A 15742-nucleotide genomic window follows, 5' to 3' on the forward strand; every position below is an offset into this window, starting at 1 on the left:
TAGAGTTTAAGGGGTTGTCCGGCCTTAGGCTACTGTATGTACCTGCAGACTTGTGAATCCTCACATCGCAAATATTGCTCACTGTAAGATTTCTCCGATGGCGGCACAAGGAGTTGGCGGTCATGTGTAATTTGCATACTTCAGCCATATCCTGACTATATGAGCGTGACCTCCCTCAATGCAAGTGTATTAAGTGAGGCTGGATACAATCTAGTCAGAAAGTGGCTGGAAGTATGCAATTTGCATACTTGTGGTCACATGACTGCCCACTAATGGCGCTGGCACCGGAGGATCCTCACAGTGAGCAGTGTGTGCATTGTGAGGATTCACAAGTCTGCAATCACATGCAGTGACTTCAGACTTGTAACCTAAGGCCGGACAACCCCTCTAACTCTAAAAATAAACCAGTAACTTCTTCAAATCAGTACAAAGTTACAATTTTTGTCCACTTTGATGCCAGCTTTTCAGATCAGTAACCACTTTGACCATCCTGAAGGAAATTGATTATAATATGGGTGTTCCTCTTCTGTGTGCTGGTGATGTAAGACCAATATTCATTCAACCATTTAGCAACACCAGATACTTATTCAAATCTGTGAAAACTGGCTAATTGCCTACTTTGATGCCATTTTTGATACCCAGAACCCATTTGGACTAGGCTGGAATTACCTGAATTTGATGCAGGGCATCACTTTTTCTGTAATTATGGTGTGAGATCAGTGGCTCAGGGTTATATAACCCTTCAAAAACACAAGTTATTCGGCTGTGTGCCCACGATGCGTTTTTGGTGCGTTTTTTGTTGCGTATTTGCAGCGCATAAACGCTCCAGAAACGCATTGCATACCTTTTCCCATGACTTCCTATGACATTCTGCAAGTTCTGTGCACATGGTCAGGATTTTTTCTGCGCAGAAAATTTTCTAATAACTCAATTTGGTGACAGTTCTATTGCCCAGAACCTGTTTGGGCCAGGTTGGAGGAACGTGTTTGATGCGTAGTATCACTCTCTGTGTAAATCCTAAATACTTGACATTTTTTTTTCTTCAGCAGACAAAGCTTAAACGGCACAGAAGAGGGTAAGTCTGATTTCATTCTCTTATGTCCATTACTAGGACAATATCTTTATAAATACTGTGTTTTCCTGGATATAAAACCTACACCTAAAATAAGCCTTTGCATGATTTTACAGAGTTTTTGGCGTATGCTTGAAATATAATCCCCAAAAATAAGCCCTAGTTACAGTTAAGGCCAGCATTAAAGTGGGTGGAGAGCAAACTGGGCAATTGACCAAGACCCCAACTCTCGTCGGTTGTGTGCCCACGATGCGTTTTTTAAGTGTTTCCGCAGCGGCAAAAACGCTGCTGAAATGCTTAAAAAACGCATGGTAGAAGGCCTGCCATGTTCCCCAATGATAATCCGCACGTGCTGTGCACATGCTGCAGAAATTTCCGCTGTGGATTATCATTGCGGAAAAAAACGCAGCACTACCAATTATTTTGCGGAAGTGCTACGTTTTCGCCGCCATTGACTTGCATTAGAACGAATGGATTACGCATCACTGTATATGTAGATGCACCTTCCATGCGTTCTAATGTGCGGCTGGTACCCAGGTCTAGAGAAGAGGAGACTCTCCTCCGGACCCGGGTACCATAGAAACTGTGAAAAAAAGAATAAAATAAAAAATAAATATGATACTTACCTTCTGGCGGCCCGCGGCGCGCTCCTCCTTGCTTGGTGGCAGTTCGCGATGGAATGAAGGACCTGCGCTGACGTCACAGTCATGTGACGGGTCACGCGACGCTGACGTCGGCAAGTCCTTCAGTTTACCACTGCCAGCAGTCGGGACGGTGAAGCAAGCCAGCATGGGCCATCGGAGGGTAAGTATATATTTATTTGTTTATTTTTTGACATTCTCTCGGGTCACACTATATGCCGGTTGCATGGATTCATATAGTGTGACCAAGTTGACAAGCACTTTCCAAGTGATGCTAAAATCGCTTGGAAAGCGCTTGACAACCCGCATGCGGAAATGCCAGTGAAGAACACTTCACTTCCGCATGTCCCTGGCAGGAAAAACGCATGTACAATCCGCATGTACAATCCGCATGTACAATCTGCATGTACAATCCGCATGTACAATCCGCATGTACAATCCGCATGTACAATCTGCATGTACAATCCGCATGTACAATCCGCATGTACAATCCACATGTACATTCCGCATGTACAATCCGCATGTACAATCCGCATGTACAATCCGCATGTACAATCCGCATGTACAATCTGCATGTACAATCCGCATGTACAATCCGCATGTACATTCCGCATGTACAATCCGCATGTACATTCCACATGTACAATCCGCATGTACAATCCGCATGTACAATCCGCATGTACAATCCGCATGTACAATCCACATGTACAATCCGCATGTACAATCCGCATGTACAATCCGCATGTACATTCCGCATGTACAATCCGCATGTACAATCCGCATGTACAATCCGCATGTACAATCCACATGTACAATCCGCATGTACATTCCGCATGTACAATCCGCATGTACAATCCGCATGTACAATCCGCATGTACAATCCGCATGTACAATCCGCATGTACAATCCGCATGTACAATCCACATGTACAATCCACATGTACAATCCACATGTACAATCCGCATGTGTTTTTTTCTGCCAGGGAGATGCAGAAACGCTCGGGAAAAATCCTGAGCATTTCTGCATCGTGGGCACATAGCCTTAGAGGTCACCAGCGTTTTTATTCCGAGGTTAAGACTTCCTAAGGACGTTTGGTGACATCAAGGTCATTTGACCATGATCTCACCAAATTTTATTTAACCCCTTCACCCCCCAAGCTTGTTTTCATCTTTCTGCCAGCCCAATTTTTACAATTCTGACCACTTTATGAGGTAATTACTCTGGAACGCTTCAACGGATCCCACTGATTCTGAAATTGTTTTTTCATGACGTATTGTACTTCACGTTAGTGGTAAAATTTGTTCAATATGACTTGCGTTTATTTGTGAAAAAAATGGAAATTTGGTGAAAATGTCGCAATTTTCAAACCTTTAATTTTTATACCCTTAACCCCTTTACAACCTTGGACGTATGAGTATGAATCCTGAACAATTTACCTCCCCCACTATTATGCCAAAACCAGAATGAGATGTTTTTTTTCACTGTACTTAATTTACATGCATAAAAGAGACAAAGCATGAACAAGAGATAATTCTGCAAAAAAAAATCCAAAAACGCACCAAAACAACATAAATAATGCAGCAAAACCTCTGTTTTTGACCCAGCTGATTTCCTTCCAGAGATCAGTTTTGCTGCAGATTTTTGACATAAAAAAACAACATGTGTGAACAGGGCCTAAAAATTACACGCCTCAAAGTCCTCAAAACCACATTCAAGAAGTTTATTCCTTCGCAGGAATTAATGCATCACAAGAATTAATGTGGAAGGAAAAAAATTAACATTTTATTTTTTTCTAAAATTTGTAACTTTAGCCCCAAATTTTTTATTTTCACAAATGGACTCCAAAATATTTTGTGCTATTTCTCCTGAGTGCGCCAATAACACATATGTGGGGGAAAGCTACTGTTTTGTCGCACAGCGGCTCGGAAGGGAAGGAGCACTGTTTGACTTTTTGAATGCAAAAAATGGATGGAATCGACTGCGGACGCCATGTCACTTTTGGAGACCCCCTGATGTGATTTAAAAATGGAAACCTCCATAAACTAGACCATTCAAGGCGGGGGCGAACACTGACATCTTGGGGACCCTGTGCAAGAAATGTGCCTAGAACCCCTCCTTTTATGGCATTTTATATATGTAATAAAAGAGGGCACTGTGACTAACAGAAATAACAAGAATACACTTGTTATACAGTACAGACCAAAAGTTTGGACACACCTCATTTATAGATTTTTCTGTATTTTCATGACTATGAAAATTGTACATTCACACTGAAGGCATCAAAACTATGAATTAACACATGTGGAATTATATACTTAGCAAAAAAGTGTGAAACACCTGAAAATATGTCTTATAGTCTTGGTTCTTCAAAGTAGCCACCTTTTGCTTTGATGACTGCTTTACACACTCTTGGCATTCTCTTGATGAGCTTCAAGAGGTAGTCACCGGAAATGGTCTTTCAACAATCTTGAAGGAGTTCCCAGAGATACTTAGCACTTGTTGGCCCTTTTACCTTCACTCTGCGGTCCAGCTCACCCCAAACCATCTTGATTGGGATTAGGTCTGGTGACTGTGGAGGCCAGGTCATCTGGCGTAGCACCCCATCACTCTCCTTCTTGGTCAAATAGCCCTTACACAGCCTGGAGGTGTGTTTGGGGTCATTGTCCTGTTGAAAAATAAATGATGGTCCAGCTAAACGTAAATCGGATGGAATAACATGCCGCTGCAAGATGCTGTGGTAGCCATGCTGGTTCAGTATGCCTTCAATTTTGAATAAATCCCCAACAGTGTCACCAGCAAAGCACCCCCACACCATCACACCTTCTCCTCCATGCTTCACGGTGGGAACCAGGCATGTAGAGTCCATCCGTTCACCTTTTCTGCGTCGCACAAAGACACGGTGGTTGGAACCAAAGATTTCAAATTTGGACTCATCAGACCAAAGCACAGATTTCCACTGGTCTAATGTCCATTCCTTGTGTTCTTTAGCCCAAACAAGTCTCTTCTGCTCGTTGCCTGTCCTTAGCAGTGGTTTCCTAGCAGCTATTTTACCATGAAGGCCTGCTGCAAAAAGTCTCCTCTTAACAGTTGTTGTAGAGATGTTGCTGCTAGAACTCTGTGTGGCATTGACCTGGTCTCTAATCTGAGCTGCTGTTAACCTGCGATTTTTGAGGCTGGTGACTCGGATAAACTTCTCCTCAGAAGCAGAGGTGACTCTTGGTCTTCCTTTCCTGTGGTGGTCCTCATGTGAGCCATTTTCTTTGTAGCGCTTGATGGTTTTTGCAACTGCACTTGGGGACACTTTCAAAGTTTGCCCAATTTTTCGGACTGACTGACCTTCATTTCTTAAAGTAATGATGGCCACTCCTTTTTCTTTACTTAGCTGCTTTTTTCTTGCCATAATACAAATTCTAACAGTCCATTCAGTAGGACTATCAGCTGTATATCCACCTGACTTCTGCACAACACAACTGATGGTCCCAACCCCATTTATAAGGCAAGAAATCCCACTTATTAAACCTGACAGGGCACACCTGTGAAGTGAAAACCATTTTGGGCGACTACCTCTTGAAGCTCATCAAGAGAATGCCAAGAGTGTGCAAAGCAGCCATCAAAGCAAAAGGTTACTTTGAAGAACCTAGAATATAAGACATATTTTCAGTTGTTTCACACTATTTTGTTAGTATATAATTCCACGTGTGTTAATTCATAGTTTTGATGCCTTCAGTGTGAATATACAATTTTCAAAGTCATGAAAATGCGGAAAAATCTTTAAATGAGAAGGTGTGTCCAAACTTTTGGTCTGTACTGTATATATATATTCAGTCAGTCTGAAAAATTGGGAAAACTTTGAAAGTGTCCTCAAGTACAGTTGAGGCCTCTCCTCACTCCATTCATTGTTCTCTCCCCACCCCCATCATTGACCTCTCTGCACCCCCCCATTATAATCTCCCCCACTCTCCTCATTGTCCTCTCCCCACTCCATTCATTGTCCTCTACCACAGGCGCGCACTACATGCTGACGTCATCAAGCCGTGCGCGCCTGTATGAGAGAGAAAGCACTGGGCAGGAAGCAGAGGATGGATTCGTGCAGCTCCGCAGCCATTATCTTATCTCCTGTTGGCAACGGAGATGCATCAATCGCTCCCTGCCCGCTGCTCATAATGAGGGCAATTGCCCTCATTATTAGCCACCCTGCAAGGGCCCCCCTGCACCTCCGAGCCCACGTGCAGCTGCACCGACGGTATGTCCGCCCCTGTTTCATGGAATGTATATAGTTGTGTGTTGAACACGTTGAACTTCCAGATGCTTCACAGAAGTTTATAATGTAGAGCCGTGAAAATAAAAAGTCACATTTTTCCCACAAAAATGTTCATTAAGCCCCAAATGTAGATTTGATGAAAGCCGGCCGGTGGGTGCAGCTCTCTGGCTCCCCCTTACCTCTCAGGTGAGTCAAGGTACTGCACCTAGAGTAAGTGGTGCCAGGAAGCTGCTACCAGGGGGGGAAAGCACGGTGGTGTGTTGTCCCTTACACGTCACCAATCCGTGACGCCACGATACAGGCACAACTCTCTGGCGCCCCCTTGCCTCTCAGGTCAGTCAAGGTACTGCACCTAGAGTGAGTGGTCGCCAGAGAGGCCGTCCTGTAGCCCTCTGGGTATTTGAGGCCCTCTTCAGTGAGGGCGGTATATATATTCCCCTGGCTGCGCCAGTAATATATATCCACACCTCTGACCGTCACTGCCAGCCTTCCTCAAATCCCCCAGATGGTATGCTGCCACCAGTTCTCGTTTGATACAAGCCCGGTCCGTTAATAGACTTGTATCGGGTCAGGAACCAACCCAGTAGCGTTTCAGCCAAGCGTTTCCGGACCAATGGATTCGTATATGCAGAGTAAAGGATACAGCCCACGATTAATTTATGATTTAATCGATTATAAGAATACACTAGATTACAAGGCTATACCATTAACTATACAATGGTATTTTGGCCAGAATAAGAAATATAGCAATTAGAAGTACAAAACACAGGAATAACAACTATAAATCAGTTACCGTTCTTGTGGTGCAAGGGAGGATTGCGATCCCACAGGTTCAAGCTTAGTTGCAGTCGTCCAGGCCTCAGTAGCACATGGCAAAGGTGCTCCTCCCACTCAGATACCTGGACCCGACGGTAGGAGTTGTTCACATCATCTCCTGGGTCAAACTGAGGGGGTTTCTGACTGTCGGCTATACTAAAGTCCTGTCACGCCCACTCTTGGTGATGTCAGTTTACTAAAACCCGCCCCCCAACCAATGCTCATTTTAGCTTCATTTTAGAAAAGTACCCATAACTTTCCCTGGGGTGACCTCATCGTATCACCAGAGGTCTCATCGTGATCCTCCTCTTGTGGGGAAGCCATTGACTCTAAACATGCCTCCCCTGAGACCTTGTATATGGTTCTTCTAAATATCCAGCTTTCCAGGCCACTCAGGGATTTATGAGTCCCATGATTGTGTCCGCGGGCACCTTCCTCACATGATACATTTTATTTGGGTTCCCTAACTTGTATCGTGTGGTTAGAAATTGATAGTGTATCTTGTAGCTTTTGGGTGGCCATTTTCCACAAAGAAAGCACATGGTTCCTGGACAATGGAAAGGTTTGCAGGCATGCACAAATGGTTTGCTTTTGGTTTCCAGTGACATCAAGGTGTTAATTACCCCCCTGGGGCCTAGCTGACTCTGTCCTGCTTGGACACAGAAAAAATGGCCCATCTATTTACCATATCAAAAACGTTTCTGGAGACTGATCTCCAGAGGTGGGGGCGAATTGCTCTGTTTACCAGGGGCTGCAGAAATCTGACATGGTAGAAGCTGTGTGACAATAGGGAATATCTTCAGGTATGACGTATCATACCTAAGATGGCGGCTAACTTTCATGACACAGTAGAATTTTCACAAGGGTAAGAAAATGCACAATACAATTTGCTGTGCAGTTTCTTCTGAGTACGCCAATACCCCATATGTGGAGGAAAAGTACTGTTGGTGCGAATATCAGGTCTCGGAACAGACGTGCCATTTGAGTTTTTGAATGCAATATTGGCTGGCATCATTAGCGGATGCCATGTGGTGTTTGGGGAGTTCCTGGTGTGTCTGAATAGTGGAAAGCCATCCCCCACAAGTGAACCCATTTGGGAAACTAAACCCCTGAAGGAATGTATCTAGATGTGTGTCGAGCACCTAGAATTCCCCAATACTTCGCAGAAGTTTATAACATAACTTATGAAAAAAAAAAATCACATTTTTCCCAACAAAATTTTTAGCCCCAAATTTTGCATTTTCACAAGGGTAACAGGAGGAAGTGCACTTTACAATTTGTTATGCAGTTTTTCCTGAGTACACCGATGACCAATATGTGATGGAAAACTACTGTTTGGGCGCATGGCAGGGTTCGGAAGGGAAATAACTATTTGACTTCTTGAATGCAAAATTTGCTGGGATCACTAGCGGACGCCATATCGCATTTGGAGAGTCCCTGATGTGCTTAAACAATAGAAACTAGACCCCTCAAGGAATGTATCCAGATGTGTGGTGAGCAACTTGAACCCCCGGGTTCTTCATAGAAGTTTATAAAGTTGAGCTGTGAAAATAAAAAAAATCAAATTTTTACAAAAAAAATGTTCTTTTAACCCCAATTTTTTTTTTTTTCACAAGGGCAACAGGAGAAATTGCACCATACAGTTTGATGTGCAATTTCTCCTAAGTTTGCCGATACCCCATATGTTGTGGAAATCTACTGTTCGGGTGCAAGGCTCAAATGGGAAGGAACGCCATTCAACTTTTTGAATGCAAAATTGTCTGGAATCGGTAGCGCATACTATGTTTTTTTCTTCATTATTTTGTGATTCTTTAACCCTTTCCTGACTAGCAGTATATGTACGGCGCCACGGGATCTGCTTTCCCGCAAACCGCCTACATATACTTCCTCGCATCGGGCGGGCTCACAGAGACCGCCACCGCGATCAAGTGCGAGTGTTAGCTCTATATGAGGACTGACACCCTGTAGCAGTGCCCATGATCAGTGCTAGCACTGATCGCGGGCTTTTAACCCCTATGATGCTACTATCAATAGTGACAGCGACATCGAGGAGTTTCGCAGAGGGAGGGAGCTCCCTCTCTGCGCCCATCGGCGTTGTGCCGATGGTCTCCATGGTGACCCTGGGCCGAAAGATGGCCGCGGGGTCACCCAGGGGCGATGACCTGTAAGCTCCTGAATTTTATTTAAGAAAAATGTCCCGAAAAGCTAATTTATGAATCATAATAGGACCAGTTAAAACATAAATTTTTATTGACGAGGGTTTTTAAAATGTCAAAAATATGACCACGAACACACAGACACCATAAAGTGTTAGGGTGCATGCACACGGTCAGTGTTTGCTGCGGATTGGACGCAGCACACTTGGTCTGCTTCCAATCTGCAGCGGCCAGATGTTACAGCATAGTGGGTGGGATTTATATAAATCCCATGCCCACTATCCGTCTATCTGCTCCTGCGGCTCACCCGCGGAGAAGGACATGCGACACGTCTTCACAGACCGCAGCATGTCAATTTCTCTTGCTGAAATGCTAGTCTCCGCAAGAGAAATTGACATGCTGCTGTCTGTGAAGACTATACATTACACTAGTAGAATTTCTCTTCCATACTGCAAAAGAAATTCTACTAGTGTAATGTATAGGCTGCGGTGACGCCGCATGTGTTCAATAAACACATGCGGATTTACCTGTGTGCAGCGCTTTGGACGCAGCATCAGTATGCTGCTTTCAAAGCGCTGCCATTCCTGACAGTGTGCACATACCCTTACCCAAAAGAAACTTTTCAAATACCTCAAATTTCTGTATATTGACTATCTAAATGACCCTAATTTAACACCTATCAATTTCCCTGCCTAACAGCGGAGGTTGGCACCCTATCGGGAAAGCGTTACGGCGCCCCCGCTCCACGGCGGCTAGCCCTCAGATGCCCTGGATGACCCGAGTCAAATGTCTATATCCAACAGGAGAATGGAAAAAATCTTCAGGCACCACTGTGTGATATTTATATAGCTGAACACCAGCAGTGATAAAGGACAATAATAGTGGTGCAAAGGCTAAAGGATGGCATCTATGCAACAAGTAGAAAAATGAATAGCAGTACTCACCTTAGTCCTTTGGCTAAAAAGTCCTTTATTTCGATGCAGCGGTCTATCGGAGGTGCAGCGCAGACAGCGGGGAGACGAGAGGACGACGGCCGTTTTGCGTCTTACAAGCGCTTCTACACATAGGAGGAGTTTAGTATACATAATTAAAAGTTAATTGATTAACATAAAAACATTCATTAAAAAAAACATACAGATGCTATACAATATTTTAGAAAGAGACTGCCATATCTAGCTTTTCATTTAGCCCTAGCGGGCCCTGGGCTTCTGCTTTTAATATCCATTTCCCTTCTCTTGCTAACAGGAACTGATTGTGATTTCCCCCTTGTATGGGGTATTTTAACTGTTCAATGCCTGGAAATTGCAGTACACGAGGGTTTGCATTGTGACACTCCCGAATGTGTTGAATCAATCTAGGTGAGCCTTTACCAGAGGAAATGGAATCATAGTGTTCTCTAAATCTGACAAATGGTTTTTCCAATATAATAGAATTTACATGGACAGTATAATATTATAATATAATATTTATTCCTTCTATATGAAAATAATGGTTTGTTCAAAGCTATATCACAGAGATCCGGATCACTTTCAAGTAAATGCCAATTGTTCCTTACTGCATTCTGTATTAGATCTGTGTTGGCACTTTGTTTAAAATTAAAAATACATTTTCTCTTTTGGTTAGAATCTACTTTTGCATTTTTATGTTGTTGTTTGATTAATTCATGTTGTTTTTTCTTGTGTGCTCTATCTTGTGCTTCTCTCGGTAGTGTAATTGGGTATCTATCCTCTCCTAGAGAACCTGTTAGTTCCTCTGCCTGTTTCAAAAAACCTTGATCAGTATTGTTAATTTTTCTTATGCTCAAGTATTGACTATATGGTACAGTTCTTTTAGTATGAGAAAGATGTGCACTGTCATAATGAAGTAGCATATTGGTAGCTGTTACTTTTTTTCATATAAAAGGAATAAAAATTTGGGAGATTTATTGATACATAATAGATTTAGACGCACTACCGAAAAAAAGACATAGTTAGAAGAAAATTCGTTGACTGGAAATTACAGGTGTGGTAATTGTTCTTTTTGCCAGGCACACATTACAGGGAAAAATCTAAAAATAGGAGCTATATGGCACGAAGTAAAATAATTTCTCATGCAGGACCAAACATGTGGTATATACACTGCTCAAAAAAATAAAGGGAACACTCAACACATGATCTGAATGAATGAAATCTTCTCATTGAATACTTTGTTCTGTACAAAGCTGAATGTGCTGACAACAAAATCACACATAAATCACCAATGGAAATCAAATTTATTAACCAATGGAGGCCTGGATTTGGAGTCACCCCCAAAATTAAAGTGGAAAAACACACTACAGGCTGATCCAACTTTGATGTAATGTCCTTAAAACAAGTCAAAATGAGGCTCAGTATTGTGTGTGGCCTGCACGTGCCTATATGACCTCCCTACAACACCTGGACATGCTCCTGATGAGGTTGCGGATGGTCTCCTGTGGGATCTCCTCCCAGACCTGGACTAAAGCATCCACCAACTCCTGGACAGTCTGTGGTGCAAAGTCACATTCGTGGATGGAGCGAGACATGATGTCCCAGATGTGCTCAATCAGATTCAAGTCTGGGGAACGGACGGGTCAGTCCATAGCTTAAATGCCTTCATCTTGCAGGAACTGCTGACACACTCCAGCCACATGAGGTCTGGCATTGTCCTGCATTTGGAGGAACCCAGGGCCAACTGCACCAACATATGGTCTCACAAGGGGTCTGAGGATCTCATCTCATTACCTAATGGCAGTCAGGCTACCTCTGGCGAGCACATGGAGGGCTGTGCTGCCCTCCAAAGAAATACCACCCCACACCATTACTGACCCACTGCCAAATCGGTCATGCTGAAGGATGTTGCAGGCAGCAGATCGCTCTCCACGGCTTCTCCAGACTCTGTCACATGTGCTCAATGTGAACCTGCTTACATCTGTGAAGAGCATAGGGTGCCAGTGGTGACTTTGCCAATCCTGGTGTTCTGTGGCAAATGCCAAGTGTCCTGCACGGTGTTGGGCTGTGAGCACAACCCTCATCTGTGGACTTCGGGCCCTCATACCATCCTCATGGAGTCGGTTTCTAACCGTTTGTGCAGACACATGCACATTTGTGACCTGCTGGAGGTCATTTTGCAGGGCTCTGGCAGTTCTCCTCCAGTTCCTCCTTGACCAAAGGCGGAGGTAGCGGTCCTGCTGCTGGGTTGTTGCCCTCCTAAGGCCCCCTCCACGTCTCCTGGTGTACTGGCCTGTCTCCTGGTAGCACCTCCAGACTCTGGACACTACGCTGACAGACACAGCAAACCTTCTTGCCACAGCTCGCATTGATATGTCATCCTGGATGAGCTGCACTACCTGAGCAACTTCTGTGGGTTGTAGAGTCCGTCTCATGCTACCACGAGTGTGAAAGCACAACTAACATTCAAAAGTGACCAAAACATCAGCCAGAAAGCATTGGTACTGAGATGTGGTCTGTGGTCCCCACCTGCAGAACCACTCCTTTATTGAGGGTGTCTTGATAATTGCCAATAATTTCCATCTATTGTCTATTCCATTTGCACAACAGCATGTGAAATTGATTGTTAATCAGTGTTGCTTCCTAAGTGGACAGTTTGATTTCACAGAAGCTTGATTTACTTGGAGTTACATTGTGTTGTTTAAGTGTTCCCTCTATTTTTTTGAGCAGTGTATATTATACTGTCCATGTAAATTCTATTATATCGGAAAAACCATCCGCCCTTTATTTGTCAGATTTAGAGAACACTATGATTCCATTTCCTCTGGTAAAGGCTCACCTAGATTGATTCAACACATTCGGGAATGTCACAATGCAAACCCTCGTGTACTGCAATTTCCAGGCATTGAACAGTTAAAATACCCCATACAAGGGGGAAATCACAATCAGTTCCTGTTAGCAAGAGAAGGGAAATGGATATTAAAAGAAGAAGCCCAGGGCCCGCTAGGGCTAAATGAAAAGCTAGATATGGCAGTCTTTTTATAGAATATTGTATAGCATTTGTATGTTTTTTTAATGAATGTTTTTATGTTAATTAGCTTTTAATTATGTATACTAAACTCCTCCTATAAAGGAAGAATCTTTTGCACTTCCTTTATAGTTTGGACCCGTAGAAGCGTTTGTAAGTCGCGAAACGGCCGTCGTCCTCTCGTCTCCCCGCTGTCTCCGCTGCACCTCCGATAGACCGCTGCATATGATTGTCCAGAATGCTATGACAAAAAGGACTTTTTAGCCAAAGGACTAAGGTGAGTGCTGCTATTCATTTTTCTATTTGTTGCATAAATGTCTATATCTCCTAACAGGAAGCTCTGTTTCTATACATAGATCACTCCTAGTGTGCTAAGGGTAAGTCATAATGCAACAAATGATAATCAATCAAATTATATGAAATTAAAGTAGTGTCATTATCACACACCTCTGTTTGAAATCACTATCTTACTGATAATAATGGAAAGAGAAGTGATTCAAAGTTCATAGTGCTATAACAATCAGGTCCATAGCAGATCAATATTTAGTTGATCAGACCTATACATTTTAAAAGATTATACCATAGTTTAAGTGCACTGTGCATGAGACAAAATTGACCATATAAATGTGATTTAACCAATTGCACCAGCAGCCCATATGGATCACACTTATATCGATTTATGAATACATATAAGGAGACTTTAATAATATCTTCCTTAGCAATGTGAGCAATTATACTTCAAGGATAATAAACCATGATAGAAACAAAGTACTTATCAATGTGTGATAAAGATCCTCTACATCGCCTCTACACGTTTCGCCCTGTTAGCTCTTCAGGAGGCCTGATGGCAGGTAAATGTGGTGGATATTTGCATGTCTGTCTGATTCAACACATGTCCTTTTATACATAAATAGGAGAACTATTGAGTATAATGGCATAAGAAGCTTTATTTCATAAATAATTCATTTAAAATTAGTACATCACATCAAAAATATGAAATATTATAAAGACAGAGACATGCAGACAAATAGTCCCAATTTTTATTGCTGACCTCTACGAAGGGTCCATCCAAGGGGTCATAAAGCATACTAGTGCAGGGATAGAGAGAGAAGCAAGTGATCAAACGGCTTACATGCAATTATACTAAGTTCATGGAGCCCACTCTACCACAAGAGCTAAATTGCACCTCACTCACCGAGTAAAGGAGAGCCCAAGTCTGAGAGGAACGGCACAGGGACTGGTCAATGGCAAAAGAGAGCCTCGACGCGCATTTCGCCGGTGATTATCCTTGGCTTTCTCAAGAGACGTGTGTGGTTGCGCTTTCAGGACCTTTAAATATGCCCCCAAGAGATCATGTGTATTGTCACGTGACTCTCCAATATGGCCGCCGAACATCAGATGAAAGGCTGCGCATGTGCTGCTGCTACCACCGCCTCCATGTGCGCGTCCCAGCCGTCATGACTTCGGCACGTGACTGGAAGTGCGGGTAAGCGCTATTCCCGGCGACGCGCTGAAGGCTTATTGACAGCTGAGCGCTACCATAGGGCGGGAGAGACCGGGCGCATGAGCACAACATCTGCTCACAGACAGGCATAGGGGGGAAATATGTATGTAATGGACAAATCTACTCCCAAGAATCAATGTGGTAGCAAATTAAAGTGCCATCCGATCATAATAATATTCATGCATTGAACCTAATATCACAAAGTATGAGGGATTATAGCACTCAATGATAATCATAAGGATGCTAGCAAACATCAAAATGCAAAGGGGAAACATACATTATACAAAATATATGTGCATATATTCTTCGCCATCTATCCAATCTATTACAGATATCAGGATGAGAGGGGTCCACAGACAAAGTTCGTCTCTACAAATGGTATAGAGTAGACGGTTTCTAAAGCGCAATCACTATATAAAAGAAGTGAGTACAAATAATAAGAACAAATGAAAACATAGAGCCATGGTCCCTAAATTAGGGACCATGGTTCTATGTTTTTATTCTTAATTTTTTAAAATTTTATTTGTTCTTATTCTTTGTACTCACTTCTTTTATATAGTGATTGCACTTTAGGAACCGTCTACTCTATACCATCTGTAGAGATGTATTCTGTCTGTGGACCCCTTCCATCCTGACATCTGCAATATATTGGATAGATGGTGAAGAATTTGTGCATATATATTTTCGTATAATTGATGGCGCCTTAAGAACCGTCTATCCCAAACCATTTGTAGAGACTAACTTTGTCTGTGGACCCCTCTCATCCTGATATCTGTAATAGATTGGATAGATGGCGAAGAATATATGCACATATATTTTTGTATAATGTATGTTTCCCCTTTGTATTTTGATGTTTGCTAGCATCCTTATGATTATCATTGAGTGCTATAATCCCTCATACTTTATGTGATATTAGGTTCAATGCATGAATATTATTATTTCCCCCTATGCCTGTCTGTGCACAGATGTTGTGCGCATGCGCCCGGTCTCCCCCGCCCTATGGCTGCGCTCAGCTGTCAATAAGCCTTCGGCGCGTCGCCGGGAATATCGCTTACCCGCACTTCCGGTCACGTGCTGACGTCATGACGGCTGGGACGCGCACATGGAGGCGGTGGTAGCCGCAGCACATACGCCGCCTTTCATCTGATGTTCGGCAGCCATATTGGAGATTCACGTGACTATACACGTGATCTCTTGGGGGCGTATTTAAAGGTCCTGAAAGCGCAACCACACATGCCTCTTGTGAAAGCCAAGGTTAATCACTGGCGAAACGTGCGTCGAGGCTCTCTTTTGCCATTGACCAGTCCCTGTGCCGTT

The 15742-nt window shown here is 43.2% G+C and overlaps 1 long non-coding RNA gene across 1 annotated transcript in view; it reads left to right on the forward strand.

Moving 5' to 3' along the window:
* LOC141176279 (uncharacterized) overlaps positions 1-15742 on the forward strand; it is a 55089-nt gene that overhangs the window by 19817 nt on the left and 19530 nt on the right. Inside the window, exon 2 of the long non-coding RNA XR_012253127.1 lies at positions 1047-1075. This is a non-coding gene — a long non-coding RNA (uncharacterized lncRNA). The remainder of the gene's footprint in view (positions 1-1046; positions 1076-15742) is intronic.

The sequence above is a fragment of the Phyllobates terribilis genome, unplaced genomic scaffold (assembly GCF_046119375.1).
Source record: "Phyllobates terribilis strain yellow unplaced genomic scaffold, ASM4611937v1 Scaffold_23__1_contigs__length_19252631, whole genome shotgun sequence".
Classification (NCBI taxonomy): domain Eukaryota; kingdom Metazoa; phylum Chordata; class Amphibia; order Anura; family Dendrobatidae; genus Phyllobates; species Phyllobates terribilis.